The sequence below is a fragment of the Prionailurus viverrinus genome, chromosome B3 (genome assembly GCF_022837055.1).
Source record: "Prionailurus viverrinus isolate Anna chromosome B3, UM_Priviv_1.0, whole genome shotgun sequence".
Taxonomy (NCBI): Eukaryota; Metazoa; Chordata; class Mammalia; order Carnivora; family Felidae; genus Prionailurus; species Prionailurus viverrinus.
In genome coordinates, this window is record NC_062566.1 from 117,565,332 (window position 1) to 117,583,205 (window position 17,874).

General features: G+C 47.7%; 1 long non-coding RNA gene across 1 annotated transcript in view; it reads right to left on the bottom strand.

Annotated features, from left to right (window-relative positions):
- LOC125167617 (uncharacterized) overlaps positions 1-17,874 on the bottom strand; it is a 21,138-nt gene continuing 3,264 nt past the window's right edge. Inside the window, exons 2-5 of the long non-coding RNA XR_007152845.1 lie at positions 17,418-17,608; positions 8,714-8,824; positions 1,274-1,431; positions 1-118 (exon numbers count right to left, since the gene is read on the bottom strand). This is a non-coding gene — a long non-coding RNA (uncharacterized LOC125167617). The remainder of the gene's footprint in view (positions 119-1,273; positions 1,432-8,713; positions 8,825-17,417; positions 17,609-17,874) is intronic.

Sequence of the window (17,874 nt, forward strand, 5' to 3'; positions counted from 1 at the left end):
CTGCTCCAGGTAGACCAAGGGGAGGTGTGAAGGCTGCACCCCTCAACCGCCCCGATGATGCGATGCCTCAGTCCAAATGCACGGTGGTCGAGGCCGTCTTCCCTCTCTCCTGCTGACCCTGCACGGAGGAGAAAATGCTCTACTTTCTACTACTTGTTTGCTTCCCAGGCTGAGCCAACTTCCCTGAGGCCAAGGAGCTCAGAGGCAATGCCTTCTGGGTCCTGCAGATTGGAGCCCCAGGGCAAATAGCTCCAGAGGCAGAGAGAGAATTCTGGCAAAATGAAGAGAGAGGGGAAGGAAATCACAGAGCTTGCGATCATCAGAAAAGAAAGAGCAGTGCCTCAGGATGGGGCTAGGATGGCCCCTTCCAGAAGGCTAGGAGGAAACGAGGAAGGATGGGAATGGAGCTTCCTGAGCATCTACTACTATGACTACGACTACTGTACATGCAACGGACCCTCCACAGACAATGCTCTCGCCCTCACCCCTCAGAGCAGCCTTCCCTTTGTGCAAGTGGGCTGTGACCTTTTTGTTTTTAATGTTTGTAATGCTTGATTATTTTTGAGAGAGAGAGACAGAGAGACAGAGAGCGAGCAGGGGAGGGGCAGAGAGAGAGGGAGACATAACGAAGCAGGCTCCAGGCTCCGAGCTGTCAGCACAGAGCCTGATGCGGGGTTGGAACTCCCGAGTCGCGAGAGCTGAGCTGAAGTCGGAAGCTTAGCTTAGCCGACTGAACTACCCAGGCGCCCCTGGGCTATAACTCCTTGCATCTCTGGTGCTTCACTTCCAGTCAGAGCTCCTAAAAATGATTCTGGAGGGAGAAATTTGTGTTGGCCGACACCATCCCCACCCCTGCCAAGAGCCTTAAAGACCCCTCTGCTCAGAGCCAGCATTGTCCTGAGGGGCTGGCTCTGTGAGCACCTGCCTTAAGGATGAATTGCTAATTCCATTGTTCCTGCCATTAAAATAGCAGAAATCAGAAGGCAGCCTAGAGGGCCCTGAGAGCTGGCCTAGGGCTCATGGGAGAGGAGCACAGGCCCTTCCGTGTCACCCTGAACCCCCATCTTCAAATCACATTCCCTAAGGTGGCCGTCCCTCGAGACCCAGAAACCAGGCTCCTGTTCCCACCGAGCCTCTTGCACACACAGGACAGGTGTGGGGTCGGCACACCTAGCTGGGAGGCGGGAGGCCCTGGTAATCTACTAGCTCTGTACCTCACCCCCGGGTCACCTGGGCCAAGTCACTCCTGGCCACCACACACCCTTCTACTCACAGTGTGTTGTGGTGTCAAGAAGGGTTCAAAGGGTGTTGCCGAAGATCGCTGAGCCCCTCGTAACGTCTTTTCCCTGAACAGGAGTCTGCTGTTGAGTTCCCAGCCCTGAACAGCTTGGTGTGGCTGCAGGTAGTCGAAGTGTGATTGTTAGCGACATCCTGTGGACATGATGGGTAACTGCACTCACCTGGATGGAAGCCACAGGTGACGTCCAGCTTTCCTCCTTATGTGGAGAGGAGCTGATCGCAGTTAATCACACTCATCACCTTACGCAGGGAGCTGTCTTGGAGCTGGAAAAGAATCCCTCCAAAAAGCAGAAAACAGCCTTCCAGCCACAAATTTCCATCAGCCTCCAGCTTTATATCTGTTTCACTTAAATTCGTCCCTTTTCAAATATCGTCCTGCTAGAAGAGTCTCGTGGCCATGGGGGGTGGGGGTGGGGGGACAGTCACGTCAATAATAATATCAAAGGAAGAAAAACGTCGTGGGCTGCTTACTCTTGCCATGGAATTCACACGTTATCTCATCTAACCGTCCCAACAACCCAAGGAGGTACGAGCTCTTATCCCTGTCTTTCAGATGGGGAATCAGCAGCTAGGAGCGTAAGAGGAAGCTAGGTTGCAAACTGGGCAGTCTGGCCTTAGACTCTTTCTCTTTTTTTTTAATTTATTTTTTTTAACGTTTATCTATTATTGAGAGACAGGGAGAGACAGACTCTCAGCAGGGGAGGGGCAGAGAGAGAGGGAGACACAGAATCTGAAGCAGGCTCCAGGCTCCGAGCTGTCAGCAAACAGCCCGACACGGGGCTCGAACCCACAGACCGTGAGATCATGACCTGAGCTGAAGTCGGACGCCCAACCGACTGAGCCACCCAGGCTCCCCTAGACTCCTTCTCTTTAACCACCACTCTGTGCAACCTCACTGCCCCGTGTCTACCCACCACAGTAAACCCTCGAGGCTGAAAAAAGTCCCAGTTCCTAGGGTCCTGGCTTTAATCCTCAGACTGAATGCCTCTTAGTCACCCTCTGGGGCAGTGAGAGGCAAGTGGGACATTATCCCCAACTGCCAACTGTGGGTCATAAGTCCTTGCCTTAGAGGGTGCTGTGAAGATTAGAGGAATCACTTGCTGTTGAGTAGATGCTACAGAAATGGTGGTTATCCTTATCTGCAAGGTATGCAAGTTGACCTTGGGAGGGACCAGCCTGGAAGGTTTCTGTAGGTGGCAAAAACTGACTAAATCTCTCTAGAAAATAGCAGTAAGGAGGGCTAGGCCTGGGAAGGGCCAGCCTTCTCACCCTTAGGCTTTTCAGAGGGAGTGGCCGATGTGTCATGGTTCAAAGGATCCCCAAAGGGAGGGACTTAGCCAAGTTGGCAGAGCAGAAACAAGATCCTGGGACTTTGGGCTCCCATCTTTCCACAGAGACACCATTATCCAAAGAACAGTGTCCCCGGCAGGATTTGAGTCTCTGCCTCCGAGGATCTGCAGAGACCCTGGTGCCACGAACCAGCCTCCGTGCCGTTTAAGAAACACAACTCCAAGACCCCAAGTGGGGAGTCGAGATGCCAGCTCCAGCTCTACCTCCCACCACGCTGTGGCCCCTGGAACTTAGCGCTCTTCCTGTCTTCGAAGGATCTTACTGCTGAAGGCTTCCCCTCTTAAGGCCTCCATGTCCCCTCTTCCCCCTGGCTCTGCAGATGAGTGCAGTCTTTCTTGCCCATACCCGTCTACCAGCAGAGGTACAGCCATCATGGCAGCTGGCCGTGAACAGACTGTTCACACCTATAGCCCCAGCCCCTAACACAGTGCCTAGCGCATGGAAGGTGCTCACTGGTAACTGAGTAATTGGGACACCTAACCACAGATGGCCTGGGAGCCCGTTGCTGGAAATGTCCCTGAAGAGAATGGCACTGGGGCCCCTGACCGTTCCAAGTGATGTATGAGGATTCCACAGAGCACCTCTTCCTGTTTGAGGTTATACCGAAGCCCCAATATATAGATATCAGTGTTAGTTATCTATGGCTGCATAACAGATTACTTCAATGATCCGCAGCTCATATAATAATAAATGCTTAACACCTCACAGTTTCTGTGAGCCAGGGACTAGGAAATGGCTTAATGTTCTGGCTCCATGTTTCTTGAGAAGTAGCAAATGTCAGCAAATGTCAGCTAGGTTGCAGTCGTCTGAAGGCCTGGCTGAGGCTGTAGGACCTGGTTCTAAGGCCTCTCACTTGCATGGCGGCAAGTTGGTCTGGCTGTGGACAGGAGGCCTTGGTTCCTTGCCCTGTGGACCTCTCCGCAGGTCTGCTTGAGTAACCTCGTGACCTGGCAACCGGCTTCCCTTGGGATGAGTGATTCAAGAGAGATCAAGGAAGAAATCACAATGTCTTTTATGACCGTATTAGGTTCTTAGGGCTGTTGTAACAAAGTAACACAAACAGGGTGGCTTAGCACAACAGATATCCACTCTCTCACGATTCCGGAAGCCAGAAGCTGAGGTCAAGGTGTTGGCAGGAAACACAATCCAAGACCAGAAGTGGGGAGTCTGGATCCTAGTTCTAGTCCTCCCACCAAAAGATCTAGGGGAGAATCCTTTCTTGTCTCTTCTAGTTTCTGGTGGCCCCAGGTGTTCCTTGGCTTGTAGCCTTGGCATAACTCCAAATTCTTCCTCTGTCCTCACATGGCCTCTTCCCTGTGTCCGTCTGCTCTGTGTCTCTCTTCCTATAAGTCATTGGATTTAGGGCCTGTCCTAATCCATTATGCCCTTGATTATACCTGTAAAGACTCTTCCTAACTAAGGTCACATTCACAGGTACTGGGGGGTTAAGGCTTCAACGTATCCTCATAGGATACACAATTAAGCCCACACAAAGACCTAGCCTCAGAAGCCACATACCATCGTGTTTGTCATAGCAAATGGTTACAAGGGTCAGCCCTGTTCGGGAGGGAGGAGCCCACATAAGGTGAGAAAATCAGGAGGTGAGGACAACTGGGGGCCATCTCAGAGTCTGGCTACTGCAATGTCAGATAGCAGACGGAGCAGGAGACACATGCCTTATGCAGTATTTACAAAGGAAACAATGGAGACCCAGCTGCACAGCACTCGGGCTCCTCAGCCTATCAAGGATATGAAAAGGGCCAGAGTATAGAGAACAGCAGGGTTTGGAAATAGAAACCTTCCCAAAGAGTAAAGCTATCCTGTGAGTTCCACCCTCAACAAGGTGGGGGCCCTACCACCTTCACCTCAAGCCTCATGATGGGGGCTCCCACGAAGCCATTCAGAGCTGTGGGCCGCCACAGGTCTGTGCCAACAGGATGCATTGTACTGGGATTGGGGCAGGGGCCCTGTGAGTGCTTTCCAGGGACCAGATGCAGGCTGTGGGGGAAGAGGTCCAGCATGGGGCCATTTTAAGCCCCATAGCACCTCCTAAAGGGGCAAAGGGATCTCAGCAGGGAGAAGTTGGAGGGGGATGCTGGACTCCCCAGGGGGCTGAAGACGAGTCACAAGTGGTTTACCTGTAAGGGAGATGCAGATCGGGTGACCCTCAGGAGAGAGCCTCAGAGATGGGAACCCCTGAAGAATCTGGGAGATGCCCCAGTCAACAGCTTTTACCATCTGCTGGGCCCACAGGGCTGGCAACTCTGCGGTCAGATAAGAATTGCCCTTTTCCTCTGTTCTCACTTCTTCCCCCAACAATCCCTCCCACTTAGACCTTGGACGCCATCAGCAAGGAAGGAGAGGCAGTCAGGTGAGAAAACAGACAAAATTCTGCCACAGACCAGTCCCCTGAAGGCCAGCAGTCCAGACTACAGACCTTAGAGCAGGAGGAGGAAGATGTTTTTCTCTGAAGGGAGGCAAGTGTCATATCTATGACGAGATGAGTTTTTTTTGTTTTAAGATTTTATTTTCTAAGTAACCTCTACACCCTACGTGGGGCTGGAACTCACAAGATAAGGTGTCACCACCCTGAGATAAGCACTCTCCACTGACTGAGCCAGCCAAGTGCTTTTAGTCTCTAAATGGATTGTGGAATGACCTTACCTGAGCCTGAACAGAGGGGACGTGCCTCCCTTGCTCAACAGTTCACGTGGACCAGGGAGAGGCCAAAATGGAGTAACATTTTGATTACACCCACATTCGAGGGATTGGTTTCTCTGAACTCAAACTTTCTCGAGGGAAGTTGGGTCTTCCGTTCCCTACCCTCCACCCCCAATCGCAGAGCCCTGATCCACAGAGAGGGTCCTGGAGAAAATTCCATCTCCACTTTCGTCCATAAGTGAAGAATGTTTACTGCTTTTTTTCCCCTTCTTATCTGTCTGGAAGTGACACCAAGGAAAAAAAAAAAGGGACTCCTTGTCCCCAGCCAAACACCCACACCCTCCGAATTCTTCACCCTGTGTTGGCCTGACTTGACCCTGGAGGGGGAGGCAAGGCATGAGGTCTGCAGGCTGCGTGCTGGAGGAAAGGTTCCTGGGAGGATACAGCTCCGCCTGGAAACAAAAGCTGTTTTTCGAAAGCTTTGTGCAGTCAACTAAGTGGGGGAGGGGTCTGGGCAAAGCCAGGGTGAACATCTGGGGGGAAAGTTCCTCTAAAAAAATATCTAAATTCCCAGGGTTGTTGGAGCCGTGATTTGATCAGTGCTTGAAGGGTCTTATTTGTTATTATTGGCGGGGGGGGGGGGGGGGGGGGGGGGGGAGGGGGAATAAAGTTGTCTCTGAGCCCCCCTCTCTCACTGTCCTTGCATCAAGGGTGGGTGGCTCTGTCCCTTTATAGGAGGCAGGCTTGTAAAGAAGGGTGAGCCCTGGAGAGAGACACCCGGACCAGGCAGCAGCTGGGGGTCTGTGAAGAGTCCGGGGGTCTTCAGAGCATTGGTCTGCTGATCAGACACCCACTAGGAAGCTCTTAGAAAGGACCCCGCTGAGCAGAGGCGTGGGCTGCAATGCAAGTGGGGATGTGAGCCTGGAAGCAAAGGCATTCCACAATCAGGGCTTCTGGAAAAGCCCCCCTTCCCCAGCACAGAGGATTCAGACAGGAGAGATCCCCGGTTCTCTATATTTCAGTAAAAAAGCATTTACCCTGCAGGCTAAGGATAACAGCGGTATTTCAGACCTAAACAAGTCTCATTTTTCAGTCTGTTGGAGAGAGGGCTCCTAACACTCTTTAAAAGATGCTAGGCCTTAAATAAAATCTGTCACAGGCCACCCATTTCTCTCTCCTGGGTGCCAAGAAGCAGTCTTAACCCCCACCAGGCAATGGCTGCCCTCTTTGGATCAGTTTCCCAAAGAGCTTAATCATGAACAAGTTGCTGTCACTTCGCCTGGAGCTAACGAGCCCTGGAGGGTCTCAGGGTGAGGCCTTCCCTGGTGAGAACACAGCTCTTTCTGGGAGCTCACTTTCCCGAGTATGTTTGGACTGGGGAGTCCCTTCAGAGTATCTGAACTCTGCATGGGGTTAGTGGGGCTTCTCAACTTGAGCACTGATGACATTTGGGGCTGGATGCTTCTTCGTTGTGGGGGCTGCCCTGTGCATTGTAGGATGTTTAGGATGTACCCTCCATCCACAAGAAGCCGGTAGCATCCCTTCCTTCCCCTTCCCCCTCACTTTGACAATCAAACCCACCTCTGGACATTGCCCAATATTCCTGGGGACAAAACCATTCCTGACTGAGAACCACTGGCTGGAAGCCAGCTCCAGAGATTCAGGGAAGAAGTAGGCTGCATACAGCCCAAGAGAATTTTCACTCTACATACAAAAGACCAAGTCTTCATGGTCCTTGTATCAGGACTCTTTTGGTTGCACTAAGTGACAGAATATTCAACTCAAAATGACTTAAAAGGGGGGGTGGGGGTGGGGGTGGAGGTCATCTCTTGTAACTGAGAAGACCAGGGATTTAGGCATAGTACTGGCTTAAGCGTAATCTGACCCAGGGACTCAAACAATCTTACTGGGACTTGGTTTTATCTTTACCTCCTGATTTTGCTCTTCTGAATATTCTCTTCTCATGTGGGCAAGATGGCCACCAGTGCTTCAATCCTGTATGTTCCCAGTTTGAGATTTGTGGAGGAAAAAATGCCAAGTAGTTTTCTTTCTGTATTCCCAGCAAAAGTCCCATTGTACTTCATTGCTCTGATTTGGTCGTGGGTCCATTGCCAAGCAGTACACAATAGCTAGGGAATGTGATGACCTAATTGGTCAGGCTGTAATCACATGACCCCCTCTGGATCTAGGGGTGGAGTCAGCTCTGTGTGCAGGACATCCAAGACGGAAACGTAGGGGTTCCCAATAGGAGAATCAGGGTACAACTACCAGAGGACAGGTGAAAGGATTTGGGATGGCAAAAGGCAACAGATAGGTAGCAGTCTTTATACTAAAAAGAAGCTCATTGTTGGTAAATACATCAAGTTGAGAGGTAACAGTGTAAGGAGGATGTTGCTGAATGGCAGTACAAAGCTTGTGCCACAGTTGTCTGAATCAACTTCCAGGTGACAAACAAAAGCTTTCTTACATGTCTCTAGGACAAAGTAGCAACTGACATGGTTCATTCAAATGGGTTCTTAGGGCATCTGGGTGCCTCAGTCGGTTAAGCCTCCGACTTCGGCTCAGGTTATGATCTCACAGCTTGTGGGTTCAAGACCTGCGTTGGGCTCTGTGCATGCTTCAGATTCTGTGTCTCCCTCCCTCTCTGCCCCTCCCCTGCTCACGTTCTGTCTCTCTCTCTCTCTCTCTCTCTCTCTCTCTCAAAAATAAAGATTAAACAAAAAATTTTTAAATGGGTTCTTAAAATGGAGACTATTAGAGTTTCACCAAGATTCTTCCTCCCTTTCTTCCATAGTAACACATTTGTAGTTGGGCCCATAGCTGCCCAGCTGGGGACAGCATTTCCTGGCTTCCCTTGCAGCTAGGTGTGACCATGTGATTAAGTTTGCACTATCTGAATAGAAGGGACCATCAGACCTATGCTTGAAGATAGTGGGCTTGCCTCACTGACACTCTTTCCCCTTCCCTTAACCCAGAACATGAACTTGCCTGAGACCCAGCTTTGACCATGCAAGTGAGAAGGATGCCCTAGGGGCTGAGAGAGGGAAATGAAAGGTACATGGATCCCTGAACCACCATGTGGAGCAGAGCCCCCTTCCAGCCTGGAATGAAGACTACCCCAAGTGAGAAAAAAGTTGCTGTCTTTTCTAAGCCACTGAATTATTGCATTTCATCTATTTTGTGATCAAGTTTTTTTCATATTCTAATACTTCTGAAATTCATTGTGTCACTGGCCATACAGCAGTGCTCCTCCGGGACCACCTTAAGTCAGGCCCCAGGAAAATATTTTCATGGGGCTCCTGTCTATACAAAAAATGAACTAAAATCGGTGCATTACAAAATGCATAAGTCCATATGCAGTATAGTGATTTATCAATGATTTAGAATAATGGGTAGAGAATACCTGCTTGTGTATTTATTGTCCAATCAGTGCACATGAAGGTTCCTCATGGCCAGGCACCATCTCTTCGTGCTGAGACCCAGAAACCATCTCTTCATAACTTCCTATCCACCACTATGAGAAAACAATAGCAATGTATCATTACGTTGATTAAACACTGGGTACCTAATATTACCTTTTAAGAACACTTGTATCCATGCTCTATTTCAGCCTTTACCTGCCTCTGTCACATACTATTGATTTTTTTTTTATGTTTATTGAGGCTTCCTCTCCCTTCTAGAAATTGCATATTGTGTAGAAGTGACGTTTTGTGTTCATTAGAAATCCTATGAGTTTCCGGTCCCAGACACCCTCATTGGCTTGAACAAGTAACAGTGGTAACAGAACATTTGGTTTTGAACTTAGAAAATACTTAGACCACAAGAGCCAGTTTCTACAGTTTCTTTCACCATATGAAGAAGATATAAAGTGAGTTGATGACTTGTTTTCCAGACTTTGGGTAGGACCCAACACAGAGGAATCATGTTTTCTAAGGCAACAGCCTGAGGGTCAAGTGCCTGCAGCCACCAACCCTTGTGCCTCAGTCCTGGAGACTGCTGTGCCAGCGTGCCTGCACACACGCACCTGCAGTTGGGCAGTCCTCCCCAACCACACCTCTACCCCCTACCCCCTACTCCCTACCCCATGTAGTGCTCTGGGTGCTCCAGGTGGTGGCCCTTAGGTCCGCATCATCCAGTGGGACAGGGCCAATGAGTGGCCTGAGCATCAAGGAGGAAGAGGATGAGAAGAGCCTGAGAGGGATGGGGTGCAACAGAGGAGAGGTACAGTATGACTAGCTAGCAGAACATGGGTGGAGGGGATGATGCCCTCCACTGGGCCAAGAACTTCACCTTGGGGACTGCTGAGAGACCATGAGCTAGGGGGACAGCAAGGTAGCCATGGGTGAGTGAGCAACAGGCCATAAGATGTGCAGGATAAATATTATACAGAAACAGCAAAAGTGGAGCGTGGGTGGCTCAGTCAGTTAAGCATCCAACTCTGGATTTTGGCACAGGTCACAATCTCACGGTTAGTGAGATTGAGCCCCGCCTCAGGTGCTCAGAGCAGAGCCTGCTTGAGATCCTCCCTCTGCCCCTCCCATGCTCTCTCTCTCTCTCTCTCTCTCTCAAAAATAAATAAATTTTAAAAAAGAAAAGAAACAGCAAAAGAGACAAGTTTCTAAGTGAGAAATGGCAGCCTGTCAACAGACCCTTTATATCACAATTAATTTAAGGCCAATCTTAAAAAAAAAAAAAGCTATTCCATCTGCTACTGTAACTCCAATCATCATCCAATACACAGCGCTTCAAAGCTCTCCCTCTTAGATGGATCCAGCCCAACGTTTGGGAGATGGGCAAGGGCTGCCTAACCTGAGGGTAGCCTTTGCTGCTGGGGTTGGATCTTTGGTGGAGCCAATCGCACCACCAAACCTTCTTAATGTCAAAGTCATGACCATTTAGTGACACCCGCTGGACTTTCCAAGGATAGGAAAGATAACATGCCTTTTGTTGTCATATTTTTGTGCCAATGGTGAGTGGGTTGCGGGCAGGAGTAGGAGCCCTGCTTTTCCTGGTTTCAGCAGTGCTATTGTTTGTCACTCCCTGCATATGAAGGGTCCTTCTGGTAAGATCAAGAAAGTGCCAGCATCAAACTTGAAGAAAGAGTGTCCATGGCTTGGAAAAAATCCCAGACATAATAATGAAACACTCTTTTAAGATATGCTGCATCACGAGTGCTCTTGGTATGAAGAATGATATTGTTGGGGAAAGCAGCAATGATTCTGAGATGAGCAGAGGTTCAGAAGAGTTAGCCTCCAATGGAAAAGGGGATTTGGTTGATGCTAGATGTCAGTGAGCACATCCACATCCACCGAGTCACTGTCATTCCCATTTTCTCTGGTTCTAGAACTGGCTTCATCAGAATGAATTTGCCACTGTAACTAAGGACAAGGTGGCACGTCAGGATGTGTTCTGTCAGTTCCAGGGCTCGTATTTATGCTGGAGACACAGGGTGGCATGATGTCCGGGCACAGAACCACTCCCAAGAAAGACTCCGCCAGCCTACGAAAACCACATTGACGTGACTGAGCCGCTGTGATTTCTTCCAGCTCTCCCTTTAGGGAATAACAGACACATTATAGTTTGCAAAGCACTTTTATTTACATTTATTTTATCCCATTCCATTTTCACGACCCTGGAAAGGAGGGCAGACATCATCATTGCTCCATTCTATAAATGAGAAATAGAAGCTCAGAGAGGTAAAGGGACTTTCTCAGGGGACCCTAGCTTGTAAGTGACAGGGCCTGGATTCAAGTGAGATCTTTAATGCCATACCTTGGGCTCTGTCCGCTGCACAGTAAGGTCTACTTTTAGGGCAATCCCATTACTATTTTTGTTTTTTTCATTATCTAGATCTAAATACATTTGGCCCTTGAACTATGAGGGGGCTGGAGTGCCGACCCCTGCACAGAGATCAAGTATAACTTTTGACTACCCCCAAATTTAACTAGTACTAGCAATACCATTGACTGGAAGCTTTACCAATAACAAATTGTTGATTAACACATTTTATATGTTGTATGTATTATATACAGGATTCACACAATAAAGTAAGCTAGAGAAGAGAAAATGTTATTAAGAAAATCTTAAGGAAGAGAAAATACATTAATAGTACTCTACTGTATTTATCCAAAAAATCTGAGTGTAAATGGATTCATGCAGGGGTGCCTGGCTGGCGCAGTTGGCATGGGATTCTTGATCTCGGGGTTGTAATTTCAAGCCCACATTGTGTGTAGAGATTACTTTAAAAAATATAATCTTAAATCAACAAATGAAATAAACAAATAAATAAAAGGACTCATGCATTCCAAACCTGTGTTGTTCAAGGGTCAACCAGTTTGTTCTGTGTTCACTTTTGAGAGGTGGAGGATGATGGTATGGATGCTTCTTGGAGTCTACAGAGAAAATTCTTATAAAGAACCCTAACTAACAATACAATGCTAAAGTTTGAACTGTAACCATTGCTAATTTCTCTTAAAATGGCATTCTCACAGATTACCCATGAGATGGGAATTTATCATGCATTATACCCCTTATGGAAATAAGAGGTGCCTTTAAGAAGGGGGTGAAAAGTCTTTACCTCATTTTCAAATTATACAAGAAACCAATACTCCTGAGTTTTATTAATTATGGGATGGAGTTTACAGAATACCACCAACAGTCCCCTCAAGTATTAGTATGTTTGCATCGATTAGCACACTTTTGTTATTTTTTATTAAAATAGAAAAGTTTTGAGTTTTCTTTTTTGAAGGTTTTTTTTTTTTTTAATTTTTGAGACAGAGTGCAAGCAGGAGAGGGGCAGAGAGAGGGGGGCAGAGGATCCAAAGCAGGCTCATGCTAACAGCAGCGATTCTGATGTGGGGCTTGAACTCACAAACCGCGAGATCATGACCTGAGCTGAAGTCAGGCACTCAACTGAGTCACCCAGGTGCCCCAGATGCCCCAGATTTGTTTTGTTTTGTTTTGTGTGAGTTGGTTAGTTTGGGTGAGGAGCTCCCTGTGGAGAAAGAGCAAGGAAGGAACTGATGAACTGTCAACCCCCATCTTGGCCATGTTGGCCTGAGAGATTCCTTTCTAGCCCCAGTGAGAGATGAGGTTGGATGAAAGAGGAGTAATCAAGTTAAGACTTTGAGCAACTGAACATACAAACAGTTTTGCTTTGGAACACAGGTAACAAAGTACAGGCAATCAGCAAGAAGGTCATTTGTTGCCCAGTGTTCCATCCTGCCCTCCACTTTGGCGAGTTGGTGACTTGGGAGAGAAGGCTATGCCCAGCAGGTGACTTGGGAGAGAAGGCTGTGCCCAGCACAAGTGACCATTATAAAAACACTGTTCTCACAGGGGACACACATGCTGATGAGGTACCCTTTTGTAAGGGGTTGTGAAGAGTAGACCACCAATGGGGAGGTTGCAATGGGACAGCATCTTGGATCTGCCATGAACCAGATCCCTCAGGGGCATCAAATCACTGAAGGTGAGTTAGTAGGAGGAGGGGACCAGGAGAAAGTTCTATAGGCCTTCAAGAGGGCTCAGAACTAAGGAAATTTACGTCTGGATGTCAATATGACAACCCACAGGCTGGTGAAGGCTGGTAGTGGGATGTTGTAAACACTGGACTTTATTCTTCTACTATGTCATTCAACCTCAAAAATTCTGTCTTTAGTGAAGATGCCCGGAAACATGCTTACAGTGCAGACTCTTCCAAGTGCAATTATTTGGGGCACGCATCTCCATAGCTGATTGCCCTGTCTCCCCCCACCTTTCCAGGAAGCACCCTAATAGGGGGGCACCTCTCAGAAACTCTTCCCCGGGGCAGCAGCTGGAGAAGTCAAGCTGCAGGGGTTGGGGTAGGAAGAAAATAGGTTTTGTCCTGTATTAAGGTAGAGTACCAGAGATGATTTACTAAAGGCTTCTGACTGACTAGGTTACTAGGCAATGATTTTTGCTATTTCAACTGACATTGGAATGAGAGGCAATACAGGGTATAAACTGCAGGGGAAAGGATTTAGATCAGAGCAATAAAGGATTTCCTAACATCAAAGGGACACAGACGCTCTGCTCTTGGCCCATTCCTAAAGGTAAGTAGAGAGACCTCCCTGGTCCGCCAGCCTCCCGGGTCTAGTTGAAGGGTTAGACACATCTCTTCCTGAACTCCCACCCTCTACCTGAACTCACTGCTCTTCTGTCTCTGTTCCCAGTCCTCATTATAGCACCTAACAGAACCGACTGGTGACCTGCTCAGGGGTAGAAACTGTGTTATTCTTTACCATGTCCCTGACCCTTAGGAGACACACAGCACATGGTAAATGTTGGCTGGTTTGATCATAAGTGAAGAGCTGCCTTGGGACAATATGCTCATGCTCAGTAGAATGGTGGGTATTAGCACTTCTGGAGTTTCATCTGCAGAGCGGGCCAGCAGGAGCTACCGAGAAGACGAGAAGACGTGTGAGGATAAAATCAAGAACAAGAAGGCAAACATCAATACAGTGTCTCCTTTTGTCTGGTCCTCCTCTCCCTTCTGCCCCCTTTCTTCTGCCTGCCGTCGGATCTGGAAGCAAAGGTCAGATGCCCTGTGTGAACACAAGAGGTCTGGGTGATTTCTTGAGAATGGCAAAAGATCCGAGGGAACTAGATGGTGGAGACAATGAGCGAGACACCAGTCCCGCACTGGATCTGGGGAAGGCGAGCACAGAAACCACAGTGTGCTAACAGAAGGTGGTGGAGGAGAACGCTGGTGCCACAGCCCAGCTGCCCTCAAAGGCTTCCTCTTTTCTTTGTGGATTCCAGATGGAGTCCACTCAGGAGGGGCAGCTAATGAGGGTGCAAGGGTGCGCACCAAAGCCGTCAGAAACAGTTCCTTCACGCCAGGCCCTGGTGCCTTCTTGAGGAAGATGCGAGACCAATCCACCAAGCAAACCAACTCAAGGGAAAGGGGCTGGTCAAACTCCAGGCTCTGTCTAGCAACCATCTTTCTGGTGGGAAAGAACTTCGCTCGAGTGATCAAAAGACTCCCTGATGCAAGATATGGAACATTCTAAAGTCCCTCCTTAAGTGGACAGAGGCTGATGGCACTACTGCAAAGTAGACAAAGAAAGGCAAGGGGCTTCTTTTAAACTGGAATGTGCAGAATAGAGGTGGGAAGGCTGTGAGCATCTCAGCAGCAATTATGCAGAAAGACCACGGTACAGACGCAGGGCAGCGCCGTGCCAGCCGACAACACTGGCGGTGTCACATCCAACACGAGCTGGGTAAGAGCTGCTAATTACTGAGATGCCAATAAGAGTGAGGTCTTAAAAGTGATTTTGAACTGATTGCAGCTTTTTGAACGGATCGTCGCTATAAGCTATAAAGGAAGGAATCTAGATAAAAGTGAAAAATCCTTTGATCAAACACAAAGGAACCCTTCCAAATAAAAATACCTTTATTTTTCATACACATCATAGCTGTCTGTTTCACACGTGTAAACAACAGATTTATACACATCTACTAAACACAGACGTTCCCTGAGACAGGGACCATACTTGTTCTTCCTTATAACTCTTTATGGTATCTGGTATAGTATCCCGTATATAGAAGATGCTTACTGAATTGAATTTAATCGAAGCAATTGCTATGTTAACAGTTTGATTAGATGACTGTCACTTTATAAAATGAGTACTAGGGTGAAGCAATACAAAAGGCCATTTTAATAACCTTAAATCCAGGAAAACATACCTATTTTTCTGGAGGCCCCAAAGAAATATGCAAATACAGTCATTCTTGAAAGCCAACCACTCTACATTCCATAACAGAGACCATGTTGATTGTGCTGAGTTGCTAGGCAACCACTTGGCAATTCCGTGTGTAACAGAGATGAACCTGTCATCTGCTCTCTTGGCTATATGTGACATGAGGAGACAACAGGTAAAGGACAGCCAAGAACACCTGCACCTGGATGACATAATCACTCCTGAAGTCTGATGACACGAGAAAATCCCCATGCCCTGTCAGAAAGTGCTGGAGGGAGAATTTCGTTAAACTATCAGCACAAGACATTCTGGTGAATTTTCTTGGGTTTACCCTGTGGGTTACCCTCTTATCCCTGTCCACAAAGCAGGAGACCAAAAGCACTGCGGTTCTGCGTGTGGATGGCTGTCAATTCAGTCAAGGCTCCAGATCAGCATGTCCTGTAACTCCAGCTGGGATGAGATTTTACCAGATAAAAGCAGTCTTTTAAGTCTTAAAATGGGATACTCAACATCTCAAAGAAACCAAAGTTCTGGGTGAATAAACTACACTTTTTTATACCTGAAGAAAATGCTCTTGGTAATTTCTTTGTCTGGATGTGACTTCCCAGACATTTTAGGCAAATGAGTTGCCTTGTAAAGACTTCACTCCACTGTAGGTAGTGACATCATTATTTTTGAAATAGGCTGAAAACCCAATGAAGCCCTGGAGAATGAATAAGAAATGCCTCAAAGCTTCTCTGGCATTAAGAAAAATGGAAATCAAACTTAAATGCCACTTCAAATTTGGAAGGCCAAGAGTACTCATCTTTTTCATGTGAAGTTTCAAAAGGACCACCTCCTAGATTAAAAAAAAAAAAAAAAAAAAGAATATTTGTCCACTCCCAACTCCCACAAATATATTTGAAACTTCTTGAGAAATTGTTTGCTTTTCAGTCTCCTGTTTAAGATTGAATTTTAAGATCTTTGACTCTGGGATCAGGCAATCAGTTGGAGAGAGAAGAGATTCTGAACTGAGATAAAATCAAGCAGGTAGTTTTGATGAACAGCTGGGTAAGCCTTCAACCCAACATCTGGTGCCCATTTATCCAACCTGTTGTGATACTGACTTAAGCCCAGCCGGCCAACCCCGTGGAGTAAAACACCAGCCGTGCACATCCAGTGCCTGAAGGAGTGGTGGTGTGTGAGGTGTTGGGCTTGTCTCAGTCTGCAAACTAGAGACACTACATGGGTCATCTCCACTGACTACTGAGTCTTATGAGGTTCTCTGTGGAATTCCAACTAAAACCAGCCATTCCAATAGAGCTCAGTCAAACCTCAGGCAGGATTCAAGGGTATTCTTGAGCAAATGCCCAGAACAGAAAAGACCTCCAATGACTGGGGAGGGGGTTGGGGAGTACAGTAGGAACATTGAAGGCTCTGGAATTTCTTTGCCAGAATTACTAAGTGTGGAGCAGAACATACCAGCAACAACAACCTTCACTCCACCTTTCAACAAGCCCCAGTGACACATACAGTTGTGTGCAAGAGGCCTGGAGGTGGGGCAGAGCAGAGCATGTCAGGGAACCGACAAGAGATCTCCAGTCTGTTCTTGCACCGGTGGCCACCTAAGTGACTCACTTCCCTGGCTGGTAGAGTCTTCCTTTTCTAGATTCTGGTCAGTGACGTGTGAGTGCACTGTTAAATTTTCAGGCATCTGGGGTCCCACTGAAGACAACTCGTTTGAATACTTAATATATAGTGTTTTTTGCTTTTTGGGAGAAAAACATTAGATGTAATCTCTTCCCTGAAGGAGCTTAGACTCCAGTGGGGAAGAGATAGGTACCCAAGAAATTACAGTGCAAACCAGTCTTGACCAAGTCCTGAGAGACAGCAAGTGTTTAATCTGGGGAGTAACTACTACTGTCTGTGTCGAGCTGCTCCTGATCTTGGGCTTTGTAGCCAGCTTCCTATTACTGAAGTGTCAGGTTCCACTAAAAGCCCCAGCTCCAACTGGCTTTCTGCTGTGGTGGCCTGTGTGCCCTGCCTTTTGGCAAGCCCGTGCCAGGGAACACAGGTGGGATCCGAGGGCTATTTACAGAAGGGAGGAGAGCCGATAAAGCAAGATAGGAGATGTGGCCAAGGAGAACCTACAAGTTAAAAATCAAATGGTTCCACACAAAGGGGGAAATTGAACAGCTTTCTGGGCCATCTAGCAAAAGAGAAGTTGTGAGTGTTAAGTCAAAAACTTCACATTCAGTGGGGGGGAAGAGGACGCTTTTAAAATATTTCCACTAAAAGGATCCTAGATAGGAGATCTAATAGGTAAAAGGCAGCTGCTGAGGGGTTTGGAAACATGTGGTTTGAAATCTGCATGACCTCCCACCCCTACCCCACACCAAATACCTGTACCACATGCAGAGTAGCAGACCAGATGGAGGTGTTTTCTGCAAAGCTCGCCTCTGTGGTGGCCAGGCTCCATTCCTGGCATCCTTTCCCACACAAGTGCCTTCTGGCTCCCCACTGGCCTCCCCACAGCAGGAAAGGGTGTGGCGGTACCGCTTCCACATGGACATGGAGCCGTTCTAGCAGGATGGCTAAAAGCAAGGACACAGGAATTCAAACCCTGCTCTGCTACTTACTACTAGGGACCTGGGCAAGTGACATGGCCTCTTTACCATAGTTTCCTCCTCTGTAAAACGAGAATAATAATACTGTAACGGTCCATGGGACTCTGAGGATTAAGTTAGTAAATCTAGGCAAAACACTTAAGACAGTGTCTGGCAAATAGTAAGCACTCTGTGTTAGCGGTTGTGGAAAACTCTGTCTTGGTTTCTAGAGTTATTTGCATGTTGAGCAATTT